Source organism: Macaca mulatta, chromosome 1 (genome assembly GCF_049350105.2).
Source record: "Macaca mulatta isolate MMU2019108-1 chromosome 1, T2T-MMU8v2.0, whole genome shotgun sequence".
Lineage (NCBI taxonomy): Eukaryota > Metazoa > Chordata > Mammalia > Primates > Cercopithecidae > Macaca > Macaca mulatta.
Genome location: NC_133406.1, coordinates 56,545,323 through 56,564,431, shown reverse-complemented (window position 1 = coordinate 56,564,431; position 19,109 = coordinate 56,545,323). Strand labels below are relative to the sequence as shown.

At 33.9% G+C, this 19,109-nt stretch overlaps 1 long non-coding RNA gene across 1 annotated transcript in view; it reads left to right on the top strand.

Annotated features, from left to right (window-relative positions):
- Positions 1 to 17,612, top strand: part of LOC114679643 (uncharacterized) — a 39,469-nt gene extending 21,857 nt beyond the window's left edge. The window contains exon 2 of the long non-coding RNA XR_003731714.2: positions 15,686 to 17,612. This is a non-coding gene — a long non-coding RNA (uncharacterized LOC114679643). The remainder of the gene's footprint in view (positions 1 to 15,685) is intronic.
- Positions 17,613 to 19,109: the final 1,497 nt, after the last annotated feature.

Genomic DNA, 19,109 nt, shown 5'->3' with positions numbered 1-19,109 from the left:
TTCCCAACTTCCCATTTAAATGTGTGTCTGGAGTAGAATAAATAGGAGAGCTTAAAGTGTTACATTAATGAAACTCACTACATATGAAGAGACAAGTGTAGGGAAAGAAACCTTTCCCCATAAAGGTATGCATAAAAGAAATAAAAGGCAATCAAATATAAAGTGTAAAAATATAGTATAGTAAAGTAAAAAAAATCCTAACTTTATTTCTTTTTTTTTTTTTTTTTTTTGAGACGGAGTCTCGCTCTGTCGCCCAGGCTGGAGTGCAGTGGCCTGATCTCAGCTCACTGAAAGCTCCGCCTCCCGGGTTCACGCCATTCTCCTGCCTCAGCCTCCCGAGTAGCTGGGACCACAGGCACCCGCCAGCTCGCCCGGCTAGTTTTTTTTTTTTGTATTTTTTAGTAGAGACGGGGTTTCACTGTGTTAGCCAGGATGGTCTCGATCTCCTGACCTTGTGATCCACCCGTCTCGGCCTCCCAAAGTGCTGGGATTACAGGCTTGAGCCACCGCGCCCGGCCCTAACTTTATTTCTTTATTTAAATTAATATCCATAAAGATAGCTCACAAAAACCTACACATATATAGTAATAAGTAGATAATTCTCTACAGGAAAGAGCTACCAAAGCTTGAAGTGATTGCCAGAAATCTCCACTTAAAACAATAGGTAAAGAATAATTGGGGGTTTACACGAGAGGCATATGCCCTTTATTTCCCAAGACTTGGAATAGGGCTCCAAACTGTAGAGGGCAGAGCAAGTTGATTCTCCATCCAAACAAGCTAAAAGAAAATTGCCCCTCAATGTCATGTCTACACTCCACCAACTACTTCAACTCTGGTTGAAATATTAAATTAATCCTACTTTTTTATTAACTAAAGGATTTCATTCAACTTTTCTACAAAGTGTCCTTCTTATACTGCCTATCATAAATACTCAAAAATAATAGGACATGGCAAATATCTAAAAAAGTATTTGATCATATGAAAAATTTTTCTGCCTGAGAGTCACACATGATGCTAGCCTTCTAACAACAATTAAAAGTTATTTATATCCTGATCATGAGATGAGAACATCACCAGCCACATCATGTTACCATGTAGTATTAATTTTTGCAGAGAGTAGAAACAATTTTGCTAAAGATGTTGATGAGGCATGGAATTCTCTCATGCTTTTCCTCCATTATCATCTGTTCTTGGTTCTTCCATTATCAACCCTTTGCCTTCCAGGGTAGCTAGCAGTAGGAGGGTTGTGACGTAGCAGAAATAGCCTTCAAAGTTGTCACCTTTCAGGCCAGACATTCTAGAGATACTGTACTGACTACTGGGAAAGCCAGTCCTGCATGTTGGAATAATTTCAGTGCAAAAGTGAAGCTGACACATCCAACAGATTTCAAGTGTCCTAGTTCTAAAACAATTTTAAGAAGGAGTCTTTGACAGGATTTACCAAGGAGTTGTAGAGCAAAATATATTTGAAGAGGCTGGTCAGTATTCAGATGGTCATCTTCAAGCCATACAACTTTCCTATTTTAGTCAGTGTTGTCTAGAGAAAAAAAAAATAAGGTGTATATATATAAATGTATACATATACATATGTATAGAGGGAGGGAGAGAGATATTAATTTTAAGGAATTGGTTTATATGATTGTGGAAGCTGGCAAGTCCAAAATCTGTAGAGCAGGCCATCAGGCCGGGGACCTAAAGGAGCTGCAGTTTGAGTGTGAAGGCAATCTGCTGGCAGAATTCTCAGAAAAATCTCATGGGTTTATGGAGGCATTTATACAGCATTCCATTCTCAAAATGGATCTCAACATATATGTGTACCTTTTTATTCTGGGAATGACATCTAGCTCCTTTGCAAACACCTGATTCATTTATACAACCACGTTCATTGAACACTTCTATGTATCGGGTAATTGACAGTCATCTGAAGATTGCAAACAAAACTATGACAGGATCAAATCTGCATTTGGAAAGATAACTCAGGCATCAGTTCAGATGAGGTGACATCATAATTGCCAAAAACGAAATATGGATTCAAGCATGAAATGTAATTCATATTTTTCCTCAAGTGTTTATTCTCTAAACAAAAGACTTAAAAACAGGCAGCCATTAATTTTTCTCTTCGCGTTTGTCTTTATTTACACATTTGGAGCACATGTTTAAGTTGGTGTAGTTTCAGGCCAGATATAATTTTATTATTTCAAAGTATAAAAAGCAAAATGCAACCCACACAGGAAAAACTCTCAGTTGTTAATTCACATATGGACTTCCCGAGAGTGTGTGGCTGGTCACTTGGGGCTGATGTTTGCATGGGCCTCCGCCAGCACCCCACGTAATTGCTCTGCCTTGCTTAAAATCATTCAAAAAAGAAACTATATAAAGGAAACAATGCTTTGGGATGAGGATAATGCCTAATACATTCAAACTGAAGTTTACTTTTTTTTTGCTCTGCCTGAGATTCACACATGATGCAAGCCTTCTAACAATTAAAAGTTATCTGTGTCTTTCTTTGGCCATGTATTTGCTAGTAATGCAATGTATCAAAATAGTTATAGTGAAGTCATGAATTGCATGTAGGAGATAACATGTTGATTCTCACTAAAAATACAAAAATGGAAGAGCAGTTTTACCTTAAGTTTCCCTAGCAAGTTCTCCATGTTCATAATCACTAGGCATAGAACACATGAAAACCATCTCAGTGTGCATATGTAGGCAGGTATTTTAGCAAGAAAGCAAATATCTGATAAAATGAACACATTTAAATAGCAACTTAAAGTGTGTGCCACATACTCTGATTACCCTGAATATAAAGAATATTTAAAACTTACGTAATTTTTTTTCTGCAAGGGCTCAAAGCTACATATGCCTACATTGCTGCAATTGTATGTATTACTTATTGAATTTTCTAATGTAACTTAAACATTGATTTTGGGAGTTTATAAGTTACACAAGTAGGAAAAACAAAAGAAAATTTTATTTTTGAAGTACATGTTTTCAAGTGTATGTACAAGTCCACTTATATTTAGGCCATATTGTGCATTAGAGTAAGCATACTCTTAAACAAAGAAATTGAGTGCATAAACAATCATAGCCCAAGGTTTCCCATTATTATGTGAACCTATTGTTTTGTTTTCCATATACTTCCCAAATTTGCTTCTGCTATTTCCTCCTATTGAAATGATTTTTTTCTTGCTCTTTTCTGAATATCCAAATGTAGTTCAACTCAAATGCCACCTTCTCTAATACTTACTCATCTACCACTGTGGTACTTAATCTCTTCTTTAAATGTCAAGAACTTTCACCCCTATTCTTTTAAGGCTACTTGCAACACTGTTTCTTGTGTTACTGTATTTTCATCCTTAGAAGACCAATCCTTGGAGGCAGGATCTCAATCATTCAGCAGAGAGCCCTTGATCTAATAGATAAAAGTAAATATTTGTTAAAATATTGAGTTAATGTATAAGGATTTAGAAAAATCCCCGAAGAAATCCAAAAGCCAGCTCTAGAACGTGAATATCTCTAGAAATGTGAAGAGTACTAAGTTGCCTCTTCCTAAATTGTAATATTCAAATAGTCCTATTTTTAAAATAAACTGAATACAAAAACCTTAGGAATTGAGGGGAATTAGATCGGAGTGGGGTTCTAATTATATGAATTACAAATCTATGCCCAATACATGACCAATGTTGAAGACAATGATTACTTTTACAGATTTTAATGGAAGTATGTCCTAAACATTCATCATTAAAAAGCACAAATAATGAACTTATCGAAGAATAAATGTTGAGAAACAAATGAATTGCATATAACAGAAGTACCATTATAAGACTAGGAGAAGAAGTGAATATGAAATACAACAAATAGATGTAATCCTAAAATATCTTATGGCTGATGTATCTCTGTGACTGATTGCTAGCTCATGCATTGTTTCATTCCACAATTTTTTATCGAGTACCTATTATAAATCTGGCACCCTTCTAGTTGCTGAGAAGACAGTGATAAACACAAATTCCCTATACACAGCAAACACATATGTAATCAATCAGGTGGCTATAAATACTAAAAAGATAAATACAAGAATTATGAAAGTGCAATGATGTGGTTTGTCTGTGACCCCACCCAAATCTCATCTTGAATTGTAGCTCCCATAATTCCCACGTGTTGTGGGAGGGACCAGGTGGAAGATAATTAAATGATGGGGGCAGCTTTCTCCACATTGTTCTTGTGGCAGTAAGTCTCACGAGATCTGGTGGTTTTATAAGGGGTTTCCCCTTTTGCTTGGCTCTCATTCTGTCTTGCCTGCCATGCCATTAAGATGTGGCTTTTGCCTTCTGCCATGATTGTGAGGCCTCCCAGACATGTGGAACTGTGAGTCCATTAAACCTTTTTTGTCTTTATAAATCACCCAGTCTTGGGTATGTCTTAATTAGCAGCATGAGAACAGACTATTATATGTGGTATGAAATTTTATATACAGCTATCAGGAAAGACCTCTATGATATGATATTATTTGAGCTGAGCCTTGAAGGAAAGAATGGTGGGAGTCATATGAATATCCAAAGAAGAGCTCTTCACACCTGACTAGGGGAATAGCAAGTGCAAATGCCCTGAGGCAGGAATGTTATTAGGATGTTTGAGCAAAAGAGTAAGGAGGTCATTAGAGTAAACAAGGAGACAATGGCAGGGGGCACAGTGAAGAAGTGAGGTGAGCAAATCATGTAGGGCCTTGAAAGCTCTGGTTAAGATTCAAGATTTTATTCTGAGTGTGATGGAAAGCTATTGGGATCTGACCAGTGGACATATGTGATTTGGCTCTAGAATTAAAAGGATCACTCTGGCTTCTGTGTGAAGAACAGCTTAGGCTAGGGGTGGTGATAATGTGTAAGGATGAAGCATAGAGGCCACTGAAGCTGGTATGGCAATAATCCAGGCAAGAGGGGCAGGTGCCTTGTGTTAGGGCGGCAGCTGTGGAGGTGGTGAGAAGTGGCTGGATTCTGGTATATTTTAAGTTACAGTGAAGGTCAAATTATTATATAAGACTTTACTAAGTAAGATTCCGCCAGATGTAAAGAGCATCTTTTTTGAGAGGACTTCATTATATCATATTTATAATGGTAATTATTCTCACAGTTACTCTCTAGGGAGCTCATCTGTTAGGATTAACCCCATCTCTCAGAGAGGCCTGGGTGACATGCTTTGTGTCACAAGTCAAGACAGATCCCAGAGCTCCAAAGCTACTGTTCCTTCTACTAAATTTCACATTTTGTTCTCAGTTTTCTTCTGCATATTCAAGAGGAGTTTTGATTTAAAATATGTAAAGTATTTTTAGCATGAGGAAAAATTCTGAATATTGACTTAAATGGTTAGCTTCATAAAAAATTGTTAGCATCTTATTTTCAAAAGATTAGTGTAGTGATTTTAGCAGTGTTTTGCATTTTTTTAGGCTGAACACAAGCCTGCAATAATTCATTTTTGAACAATTTTAACAAGCACATTCTATGGGGAAAATATATCGTATTAGTGATATTTTCTGTGTTGCCTTGTTTTTAAATATGTGTGTTTAAAGTATAAATATTATTAAAAGCATCCTCAAAGATATCATTTAACAAACTATTTCCAGGAGAAAAAGTCTAACTTTATTGTTAGTCCTGACCATTCACATATTTGTTTATTCTGAATCATTAACCAATGACCTATTTTTTAAATTCTGAAACATTTTTCAGTTACTACGCATTTACAGCACTCTAAAACACTAACCAATCAGCTAACAGGTTTTATTGTAATGATTTTATTGTGCTAGAGAATACTTTTTTGTTATAATATTTGAGTTCTAACCTATTCGTTTCTTCTTGTTCTTAAATAAGAATTTAAGGGATTCTTGGAGATTCTTAGCTGCTTTTATATTTAGAATGCTAGAACATGATGCAAATACCCTCACTTTAATCAGGAAATATGGACACTGACATTAAAAAGTCTTCCCCCTCACATACTTGTGAGTCATTTTTCTTCTACAAGATTCTTTTCTGCATATTTCCACTAGACCCACATCTCACTCAAATAGACTCTCAGCCTCTTGAGTCAGGCATTCATTTATTTCTTTTCCCTACACCCTTCCTCTGGAAACGCAAAGAGAATTTAATGCATTGTGTATTTATTGACAGCCCCTAAAATGCATGATATTCTGGCTAAGTGGTACAAAGAATAACAGAGAATTGAAAACAATCCTTACTTTCTGAGGACCTAACTCCTAAATAATCATTTAAGCTAAATAAGAAAGGGAAAACCTGCCACTAGTCTTGAGAGGTTAAATAATTGATAATCTGGTGACTCCCACAAATTGCTTATTCTCTAAGAAAAAAAAAAAAAAAGGAAAACATTTTTTTCAGGTATCCAAAGGGAATTCTTTAACCTTTTCTTTGTTCCATCAAAGATGAGTTCTGTCGTCTCTTTCAAGGTATTTTCTCTTAGATCCTTCTTTTCATTTCAGTCCTCAGTGTTGTGCTAATCCTTGATCATAGGGGAATTTGCAGATGTAAGTATGGGAGATAGAAGAGTATAAGAAACAGAATTAAGGATTTATTAAAATACAGAAAGGAACAGTCTCTGTTTAAGTATGGATAGTCACCAAGAGCAATCAAGATGGCACTGCATATTTACTGGGAGTCGTCTCATTGGTTATATGCTAGGTTTCCTTCCAATGAAAGAGGAAAAAGTGACTTTTTTTTTTTCTAAGAAGATGCTATAATAGATGCATGTAGATTTGCTAAAAGTAGAATAGAGTAATTTATCCTGTCAGAGTTATTGATGCTCAAGTCTGTCTTTTTGGAAATTGCATTCGTTGAAAGTCAGGCATGCTTAAACCCTGATTGCAAATTTTAGATGTTTTCAAAAGATTATGTAAGAGCAGAAATTGAAGTGTATCATCTTCTGTCTTCTATTTAGTGTTGTTCTGTTCTACTTCCAATGAGTATCGTAAATATGATGACAGAGTATAATGAAATGGTTATTTGGTTGTTTTGTTAGGTTCCAAAGTTCAGAATTTTCTAATCCCATTAACAATAATAAAAAAAATACTCTGCCACTCAAAACCACAAATATCTCAAATATTTAAGTTTACTAAGCTTACAATTAGCACAAGAAATCTTTTCTCATAGAGCTTCAAGACCACAACCAAATAATTCTTCTTGAAATTATAGATAAAAGTCTAGTAACATAGTATAAAAATAACTTTTTAAATAATATACAAATAATAAATTTTATTTATGGTGTTAATTTTATGAGCAAACTATTTTAAAATATTGCTACATTATGTATAATAAAAATTGTGTACTGTGCATAACAAAAAATAAATATTGATGGTTTTGCATAATAAACATTGTTAAAGGAATGATTTTTGTTACCTGAAATTATAAGATTTAAATTTGTATAGCAAGTTTCACTCAGTCACTGTTTGCTGCCATAGAATTTATAAGAGAACGTACAAAATATACTAAAAAGGAAAGAAAATCTGTTGTTTTTCTGTCCAATAAATCTTTCTTCCAGATATATAAATGGCTGTTGATTCTATTGCCATTCCATGAAATGTGGAAGTCAATGAAGAAATAAGACCTGCCAAATAAAAGGGCACATCCCCTGTTTATAATGAGCAATGGATACCTATTTAGAGAATGAAGAAACAACAGAAACAGGCAGAGCTGATTTGTGTTCTATTCTCTGTATACAATTTGACATGCCTATTTATCACACTTCAATAAAAGTGAGCTGAACACTTTAGAGATACTGCAACCCGTGAAGAACAGAAATGTAGAGTTGAGCAGCATCAATTCCCAAAAGTTGCTTACACATTGTTCTAATTTCCTTTCATAGAGAATTTATATACGATATTTAAGGTTTCAACAAACCCTTTATCTAGAAGCAAGTAAAATTTAACAAATTGTTAATGTATACTTACACATTTGCTAAGCAATCTATAAATAAATCCATGGGTTTTTAAAAGTCAGAAATTCTCGCAAGCAATACCATTTGAGTTCTCATTTAAACAAAAAAAAATGAAACTATACTTCAAAATTATTTTCATTTTTAAATATCTATAGTTTTTGTAAAGCAGAGCTAAATGTGTTTCTGAATATATTATGGATGAGATATATTATGAATATTCTACTTGTTAAACCACCAAGACAAATGTTATACTTTTGCTCTACAAAATTTGAATTTATAAACATAATTTACACTCTAGCAAAGCAAATTTGATTTCTCTTTGAAGGAAGAAGACATGTAAATGGTGAGAAATTAGAAAAAAGGATGCTAATTGGATGGCAGCAATGATTCACCATTTTGTTTTAATTGTAAGGCCAAAATAAAAAGGTTGATTTTTATATGTTAGGCATGTTCTGTTGTTTATTAAAGAAGAATCAGCACTCTTGATATTTATAGTAAATGTGCATGTCCAGCCTTGACCTAAAGTTACGCTACAAATAAAACTGTAATTGTTACTTTAATGTAGGTCCTATCAAAACCATCATTTATTCACATTTGAATAGATTTTTAAAAACTGCTCTTCAATCTTAATAATTTCTGCTGTTAGCACATTATTAACAAAATAACATGTTTTCCTCCAGTGGGCTCAGTGTGTATTACAGGTCACAGTGTTTAGAATGATGACAATGACAGGAAATCTATTGGGATGTTCTAAGCAAAGCACACGACAATGCAAGACAAAAAGATCTCCAGAAACTTGGTTGGAGTTTGAAAGAACTTCCTTGTTTGGGGAAGTCTGAAATAGTCTTAGAGTTTTGTTTGATGATAACAATGAATCTTAAAAGGGAGCAGGAAGGGAGGTGTTGAAACTGCTAAATTCTCTGTCAAAGAATTTTACCAATACTGTTTCCTTGCTCTTTAGCAAATTCTGTTGAGGGGATTACCCTGTTCATACCTGACATTCACAACAGAAATTCCTCTGCTTGTATTGGAAATTTACTAGGTATCAGATGGATTAAAGGAGCTACTGAAAGTGTTAGAAGGCACCAAGTAGTCAAGAAATAATTTTTTCAGTTTCCACTTATGCCCATATATTTTATCCCTTTAGAATATCTGTTAGAGAAAATTTACAAAAGACTAGCTAAATGAATAAATTAATAATAGAGGGAAAGGCAGAAGTCAAGATGCGAATTTTTACTGTTTTCTGGGGCAGATTACTAAAAAGAAAATGGAAACTAGAAGACAGTATACTAGAGAAATCACCAATCGTGTGTTTATAGGATGAGCAAACAAAAATGAAATTTATACACCATACACAAACCACTTGAACCAAAAGACGTTACTATGAGAACATTTACAAAAGTCTAACTTGGAACTTTGCTTTATATATTTCAGTTCTTTGATTAGAATCTTTGTTCAAGTTCAGTGGCATGTATAATGCTGAGGTCAATAGTGTTTTTTCTTCCAGGTCTCATTTTCAAGAAATGAAACTTTCTTTCGTACTTTCCTACACAAGCAAGATGATTTACTGATGCTCTGACAATTATGCACAGAGCTCATTGTTCTCTGAAATGTATACACCAAATTTTTCCTGTTAGATTCATCTAAAGACTAGTACATTGTGCTCTCATGGAGCCAAAGAAAGGAGGAGAAATTTTATTCCTGCCAGGTATTGGGAGTTCTATTCAACCTAACCTACCTGAGAAATAAGTGTAACTAGATTTGGGGTGACTCTGGGATCATATCACTAAACAATGTAAGTCATATCATGTACATGGTCTTTATGATAAACCATTTCCAAGAATACCTTTAAATATTGTGAAATGAGAGTATGATAATGAATCTGCCTGTGAAAATCATTATTTTAAATTTGGATATCCTCCTTGTTTTTATATAAATTTATGATTATTACTTATAAGTTAGTTGATACTTAAAAGTTTTCCAAGAAGACTTTTATCTAAAATTTTTGAAAGATATTTTATATTTTCCAAAGCATCAATTTGCAAATAGCATAATTCTAGTAAGAAACCTGATTGATTTTCTCTTCTTCTTACAAGGATTTAACAAACGACAGCTCTATTGACATTTCTTATGATTTAGGATTCATTAACACTTTTTTCCCCCAAAAAGCTTCTCCAAATAATTAATATATACCTAAAAAACAATAGATAGAGTCCATCCTATACTTAACAAAAATTCAAATAAGTACACTTTCATCACTTTAAATTTTTGCATGTTGTTCTTGCTTACCTACAAACTCACTGAAATTTTACAGCCAAGGACATGTTTTACTTTCTCTTGCAATTAGCAAAGGTCTACTCTGATAATTATTCCAACACAACAGTTCCTTTAAATTCAAAGTATTTATTTGGTTGATTCCAATTTCCACAATAAATATAAGATTCTGGAGTTAAAGTGTGTCATATGTACTTCTCTTTCACTCAGATATATATAAAATATGAAACAAGTGTTGTTTATTTGTAATTGGACCTATTCCGTTTTGAGTGTAACTTCCTTGACTCAATTTTATATCCACTGTGGGTATGGTTAAGAAAAAAATAAATTTGGTTTTTAGTTCCTAAGTCAGTTGCATGAATGTATATTACACATGTCACAAACCACTGCCCTTGCCACCCAGGACACTTTCCATTTTCATTTTTCTAGTGTTGAGATACGACTTATGAGAGCCTACCAAGAAGTCAAGTAATTCTACTTATGTAGCACAGTTTAGGTCTTTTAATTACTCTCAAATCATCAAAATACATCCTTTAATGTGCAATATAATACATCATTTAAAAAAGCATGTTCTTATGTTCCCCTTTGTTGCTTATTCGCTTATTCATCTTAAAATAAACAGAAATAAATATCTGCTTAAGCTTATTTTACATTTAACCATTCTCAGCTAATCACTTTTAACACGTAATTTTTAAAAATCACTTAAGGATCAAGCAATTCATTCCTAATAGTTAACTGTAACTTAAGCAACTAATTCTTTTTTAAAAATCAAAACAAAAATTTTAAACTCAAACTCAGTGTTTCTAAGCAGGGACACTACGTATAACCTCAATTTGCTACTGTCAAGGTCAATATTGGGATCAGTGAGTTCCCATTCTATGATACAGTTGGAAGATAAAGACCCATTCCTTCCAGGGGCAGCATTGTCCAGAGCTTTAAGCACAAGTGGGTCAAGTTGCACAGTGAACTCTCTAATTAATGACTGTTGCATTTAGTGTGCCCGACACCTCATAAATATACACTACCCAAATAGGATATACATTCCTCCCACCCAAAAAAAACTTACACTAAAATTATCTTATTACGTGTTCCCATTGCATTTCCAGAAGTATGCAGCAAGAATGGACTTTTACAATCTTCTAATAATTTTTTTGTTTGTTTTGTTTTGTTTTGTTTTTATAAAGATTGTTTTTCTTCATGTTTACTTGATAGTCTGGAAAATCTATATTCCAGGAAATAATGATTTTCTGCCTAAATGTTAAATGTCTAAATAGCCAGAGATCATTTTCAAATAGTAAGCAGTGGGATAAATAATTGTACTCTGCAAGCATGTGTTTACATGGTCAGAAATATACGATTAATAATCTTTGTCTTTGGGGTTTTATGTGAGTATTGCATAAGTGTATCTGAACTGAGCTACTCTTCTGGAATAACCATACAATGCTTTATTGTTTTCTTTTCCCATGTTTCTGTGTATATGTTACTGTTTCAGTTTCATTTGTCAGCAAAAGTCTGTTTACCAGGCTTCCTGTTATTAATTAAGGGAAACAGGTTTTCTTGAAATATACAAGAGACTCTTTAAACTCTTGTCCAGATACTTCAAGACAAGATATTGATGATTCCGTCAATGTTTGCACAAATCTGGAAAATGAATTTAAATACATTGTTGCTTCACATAACCTACAACTTCTTATCTCCCACAAGAGTGGGAAGTGGGAGAGGGGAGACAAGTAATAAGAAACAAATCACAGTAGCTTCTGTCCCTGTTACTAGATACTGAGATAACAGAGGGTTACTTTCTTCCTTTGCCACAAGGATTAACTAGCAGATCACAATGTGGATTCTGAAATCTAATGGCCCACAAAAATAAGTTGCATAGATCGACTCAAATTGTAAAGTGCTCAAAGACAATGAGATGTATTCTAATGTAAATATACTCATAAAGAGACAAAAATACTGACCTGATTATTGGTGTATTACAAAGCTTTTCATATAGAAACATCTGGTCAGTCCCTCTAGCTCTCTCTCTTTGAAATGGGAAGAAATATACTCGCATGCATTAAAATCATAAAGGAACCAAAACATCTGGAAGTTTTAGAAGAAAAGCAAAATAGTTATGGGGGAAATTCAGATTAAAAAATGCAGATGTTTAATTGGGCTGTCAGTTTTGTTACAAGGAAATAAGAGCAGAAATAACCAGAAGCCACTGGTGGAAAATTAAAATAGTTTCATGAGCCCTTGCCAAGCTAAAAGCAATGAAATCGGTAACACAATATGGACAGGGGCTTTCTAAACTGAGATCTGAAAATGTTACCATGTGCAATTTTGTAAATTAGCCATTTCCAAAAAGTCTTTTTCATTAAAGCACAATAAAAGTTTTTCAGACTCTCCCTTCTCTCTTTGGTCATTAACATTGGGCAGTTATTCGGGGTTTGGCTTTCATCAATGACAAGCTCTTCCCCACACCCTCCTCACCCCGTTTCTAAGACCTTCTAATACTGCTGAGTGGCCAGAAATTACAGATGCAAGAAAAGCTGACAAATGACTGCCAGGCCCCTCCCCCAGTGCCTAGACAGTCAAAGCCCCTGCCAGAACATGCCTGAAAGCAGCGCTCCTAGAGACAAAGACACAAAGATTCCATTTTCTCAGTGAAAATAGATTTCATGTGTAAAACACTAGTGAGAAAAATTGAAAGCTGACACATATGTGCAATTTCAGAGAGGCAGGGCTGAATAATTCAAGATTGAAATTGCATTTGATTGCATCAAAGCCTAACAAATGTTGTTTAACCTAAAAGTCTTTTCAGTCTGTAAAAAGACATTCAGTGGCAAGATATTTTAAATTTTTTTAAGCACATGGCTAAAAAGGAAAAGGAATCTTGAGCTCAGTAGAGAGATGTTGATTATATACTACTGTTGGATTAGGAATTAACACTGGCTCACATCACAGGTTCTACAAAATAAGGGGGAAAAGTTTTTTTTTAAAAAAAATCCATTAAATCAAAGGGTTCTGAAAGATAATATTAAATCCTTATGAGTATGTTTCCTATAAAAAGAATCCCCTCCCAGCAGCCCCAGGGTATCATTACTGGAGAGGCAGCGAGTGGTTTATTAGAGATTCAAACCTTGGCATCTGAGCCTTGCCAAGCATGCAAGTTTTAGCTTGTGTGCCCAGGGCCTTGGCTTCTGCAGTCCCTTCTTCTGGCATCTAACAGTGAAGGCCGTCTGCTTGGCCTCCACACCACACCAGGCAGTGCATAGGTATAAAGCCTAGGACTGGGAGACAAAGAAAATTTGTCATTTACTAAGGATGGTTACGCTTTTCTTCCTGCCCGCTTACATATTCACCCAAATCCATTCAGTATCATTTTGTTCTTAACACATAGGCTCAATACTTACAGAAAACTTGGCTTAATATGTTTTAGAAAGTGTTAGACCCTTAACAGGTGAAAGTATAATTAATAGTAGCTGTCAGGAGTAGTAGACCAAGAAATTGCACTGGGGACATTTTAATTAAAAAGAAAGTTTTACAACAAATTTTTAAAAAATTGACAACACACTTTGTTCTCTCTCATCCCCTTCCAAGCTCCTGAATTTCTTAAGTTTATTTGGTCAATAGGAGGATCAGACAGAGAAAAGAGACTGAGAAATTACTTTATAATCTAATGAGAGATAATTGAAAGGAAATTGAAAGGAAAGAGAATATTAGGTAAATCCTATGTCTGTTAAATGTTTTATACAAACTCTTTAAGTCTCAGAGCAACATTCATGTCAGGATACATTTTCAGTATCATTTCTAATCTAAGAAAAATACTGTGGAGTATTTAAACAAGGTAGTTAAAATATTTATTAATAAAATTAATATTTCATTTGAGATATTAAAATAATGTGAGTATTCATCTATTTGTTTATCAAATGGGAGCACTGGTTTGGGAATTTGGACTTTTTAGCCCTATTCAGCTACTCTGAAATCTCAGTGAGTTTTAGAGCCTTAGTTTACCTATCTATAATATGAAGAATTTTGCCAACTGAAGAAAATGGGCACTAAATCTACAAAGCCAGCACTGACTACAAAACGCTAATATGTCGAGTTGAAGGGAGTGTGCAAAACTTTTGTTGTCTTTTAAAACTTTCAAGCTTGATATGCAGAACAGTTCAGTGTATTAATAAGGACAGGAAGTCCCTGGTGAATACAGTAAAATAAATCAGTCCAAAGGTTCCAAAGCTATGTAGTCACTACACCAAAGACCAGTTGATTTGTGTATTTGTTCACTTTTCAGAATGTTTCACATGCTATAAAATTAAATCTGATACTCTGTGACTTTTAATTTATTAAAGTATATCTGCTTTATTTATATTTGTTTATATGATTGATTGATATTAACTCACCCTTCCTTTGTTAGTCATTTAACTACTAAGTATATGTACACAGAATAGCTGAGTGAGCCAGTGTGAACCAGAGTGACCCAAAAATCCAGCCAGAAAAAGCAGGCAAGATTATGCCCTTTCCCAGTCTGCCAAGCCCACTGCCTCTGCCTTGGAAGGCAAGAACAGCAGTGGATGACATGTAAAGCTTTTCAATATACTTCCTTGCAGTTTCAGCCAACAGGGTCATTCACACCTCTTTAGTTGTGCTTCCTAAGCAGTCTCTAGAGCTTTGAATATAGAATACCATGGGAAGAAAACATATTGTAATATAGAACATGTTCAAGAAAATATTGATAGTGCTTTGAAATGTAAGTAATAGAAATTCATTCCTGCAGAGAGAATATGTAATGACTAACCTAAGAAGGTCATCAAACTTATAAATTCTAAGCAGTCTCTTACAGTATTTTTTTAAAACAAAATATCAGGATTCTATACTTCAATATTGAAAAGAAAAGAAACAGATTTGTTTATCTTTATTTAGCACAATTGAAGGGGGAAAATCACACTTCTTAATCATGTTTAATATTTTCTTATTTGAAAATTTATTATCATAGACTAGAAGAACGTTGTTAACATAAAATAATAATATTATTATTAGGTAGATAAAGTCTCTTTAGAGATACTGGATGATTTAAAAGCAAGTATATTTATATAAGATGTTTGAGAATAAAATCTTAGATTTTCTTAACAATTATGCTAATATTTAATGTAATATTTTAAAGCATTTCTTTGCATGGAATATGCATTGAGAGAAAATGTAGACCTTATATTCAATTAGTATACCAGAAATATCCAAAACCAGTTTATCTTTTCACTAATCTCTGGTTGCTATTTGACAAAGCTTATTTATAGAGGAAAAAAAAAAAATGTTTTCTGCGACCAAATTAGTAGCCCTAGAAAGGAGAAAATTTAGAATGTGAAAAGTTGGCAGATCCCTATGGATTGTTGAACTGGAAAACATCCCCATAAGAGGATAAAAATAAATTTCAGCTAATTTGCTCAGCATGGCCTGAGTTTCACATAATATCTTTTTGTTTTGTTTTGTACAGAGATCCTGGCAACATTACCAACAATCAATGATGGAAACCGAAGGCAGATTGATTTAAATCTTCAATGACAGTTGTACAGAAGTTGAAGAAACATGTCATGTTTCCAAAGAAAAGTGAGTAGCTTGGTTGGTGGTACCCTAAAATTAGGGCATCATTAAGGTACGTCATTTCTTTTAGTTCAATCGAAGTGCTTTGCTGTTTCAATTGTGGAGAATTTCTTCTTCTTTTTTTCAATCTCTCTCTCTTCCTCTTCTTCCTCTCATTAGTAGATGTCTTTTATAATTGATGTCATTTACTGTCCTTTCATCAAATGTATGCCACATCACTTAGGCGAACCAGCAGACAGGGCACCAAAATACACATTAGAGGAGACTGGCTTCCATGAGACGCTTCAACTGTCTCATCGGGGCACTTGTAATAAGCATCTTGGTGCCACTGAATGCAATGCTGTATTCAAATAATAGCTTTCATCTTCACTCTTTTTAAATATAAAAGTAAACCTTGAAGCCCTTTGAAGGACCTAACCAAACAACATACCTATGAAAATAGATCAGTAAGGCTTTGAGAAACATTCTTAAGTAAAATCTGTAAAGCATCTTTGCATTTTTTTTCAAGAAAGACCTCCAGGTAAATGATGGCTTTTAATAAGACATATGACAATCACAATTACAAGAATCATTAATGTGTGTCCTGTGTGCTATTTTATGTTCCCAGCAGGATATATCTTTTCTCATCTAGGGTTTCCAGGGCTGTCTACTGTTCTCTATGTGTAAAACGTATTTAAGTGTTCCCCCAATGCTGCAATAATGTTGAAACAAAACAAAACAAAAACGAAAAAACCTTTGTCAAGTGGTCAGACAGACTGGAACTAGAGGATTATAGGTAAGAGAGATAAAATGAAGGGTTGAAAGCTATAATTTCTATTTATGTGGTGGCAACCAAATCAGCTGTTGGAGTCAGGCAATTTAAAGATGTGGCTACTGGAGCTCAGAGTCTGGGAAGAAGACACTTCTGCGTCTGACAGTGAATCAGGCTCCCAGTTTTGAAGATGTACTGTAGGTGATTCCTCGCTGAATCCATTTCCCACTTAGTTTCTATTCTCCGACCCATTGCTGTGTCTCCACACTTTCCACTTGATTTTATCTCTTTGACAATTCTATATTTTACTTTCCTTCCTCTCATTCCCCTTTTCCCAGTTTTTTTTTTTTTTTTTAACCTGTAGTTTCTTGGCCTCTGACTACTGTTCCACGCTGGATGTCCCCAGAAAACAGAGTATGTTTAGAAAGGAGACAGTGCATCTCAGAAGTCCCCTGTCCACTAGTTCATGTTTGAAGGTGTTGTGCTCTATGGGTATCAGAAACATTTGTAGATGAAATAATTTGAGGCATGAATTTTGATAGAAGCAGGATCACCAATGAAATGATAAATGTAGGTACCTGTTTACCTTGCATAATATTCACTATGATCTTGAGAATTTCAATGTGTAATTTGTCTTTACTCTTATTTTTCATTAGAATTAACAGAATCTCAGAGCTGGTAGAAAGTATAGAAACTGTATATACAACTCTCATATTCAGATGAAGAAAATGACGCACAGAAAATCAACTGTCCTAAGCCATTCAGCTTGTCTATAAGTGCTGTTGGCTTAATTATAGTTTTGCATATATTTAGGCGAAGGAAATACTTTCTCAGAAACTGGTTAGAACTGTTTGAGAAGAAATATAATCATCAAAATATATCCACAGTAAAATGTAACCATCCATCATTCAACATAGGCAAGAATATGTATTGAATTGCCTGAGTGTATTATTCATATAGCAAAACTTACTTGAATTGCTAATAACTCTCCTGATCTCTGTATATGTATAAAATATATAAACCCAACCAAATTCTGTACATAAATAAATATTATTTTTGGATACCAGTACAATCCCTATTTCACTTTTGTGTATTCCAGTTAATTATTACTCACAGTTCTATAGTTTTAACCAGAACAAAGGGATTATCCAGAAGAAAAGAAGGTAAGCTATTTCATCAGTTTTGTTGGAAATCAGAAGTTTTTTTTTTTTCTATTATTAGCTTTGCATTCTTAAACAAGAAAAAAGAAGGAAAAAAACTCTCATCTTCTCATTCATAAGAATTCCCATAAAAATTGTCAGTGGTGAGGTGGGGAGGAAATGCATTACCAATAAACAGCTATATCCTACTATTGGGGACACTCAGTTTTATTCTACAGAAAATATAGTTTGTTCTTGAAGATGTAATAGACATAATATTTTTAAAACCAACATATTAAATATGCCAGTAAATATTTTTGTTAAACAAGGCTTTTAAAATTTAAATTACACCCCTAAACTGGCTTTCTAGTTTTTCTAGAGAAATAAAGCAATTTTAAAGGAAATAGCCACTCAGATTAGTATTTCAAATATCATACAAAGTGTATGTGGTGATATTACTGAAAATGAGGATTTTTGAAAACTAAAAAAGCAAAAAGTCATTGCTCTGAAAGCCTTCAAGACTGCCTTAAGGTTAACAATGCAAGTCTTAGATGTATTTAGGTAATCATAATTTAATTAGCTTTCTAATTCTAAACATATTTTGACTCAAATGTTTAAAATATGGTCATCTATTCAGTTAAAGATGAACATTTTGATGAAATAGCAATACTTAAAGGGTTCTCCATTTCCACAATTAAGTGCTACCTATTATTTATTCAGAGCATATGTTTCAGTCTCAAAACACTGAAGACACATCTCAGTGAAATAAAAATAATCTTTTTTTTTTTCTTTTTAAGAAATCAGAATATGTGGCAGTCGGCAGGCTTAATTTGTATTTTATGGGCTCCAAATTCAGATGAATATTATCAAGATCTGAATTGTCTCAATGGCTGTCATAATTCAAATAATAATGTCAAAAATATAAACTAGTATCATATAATTAATTTGTATATATGGAAAATTGAATTCTCTTAGCCAAAGAAAGTAGAGGGAAATCATCACAAAGGAGAGCGAACATGACTATTTTTTCCTGTTGTTTCTATAGACTTCTCTGTAACAATTGATATGAAAATATCATCAGAATTTGTAGGTGTGCAGTATCTGTGGTATTAATAAAGGTATCTATAATCAAATATAGCAGAAATAATTAGGCTTCACGCCAACTGCCTTTCCTAGAATCTTCAGGGACAGGAAGTGCAGCTGTGTATCACCTGCCCATATTCTACAAATAGCACTGAAGGATATAACTCAATGAAACTTGAAACCAGATTGCACAAAAATACATTATTCCCAATTTTTTATTTTTTATATTTCTAGATAAATTATAAATTCACAGCAACATTTGTCTATTGTTATCTTTATGTTGCAAATTATACTAAATTTTGAGTGACATCTTTAGACAAGGAAGCCTAGAAACATCCTTTGGC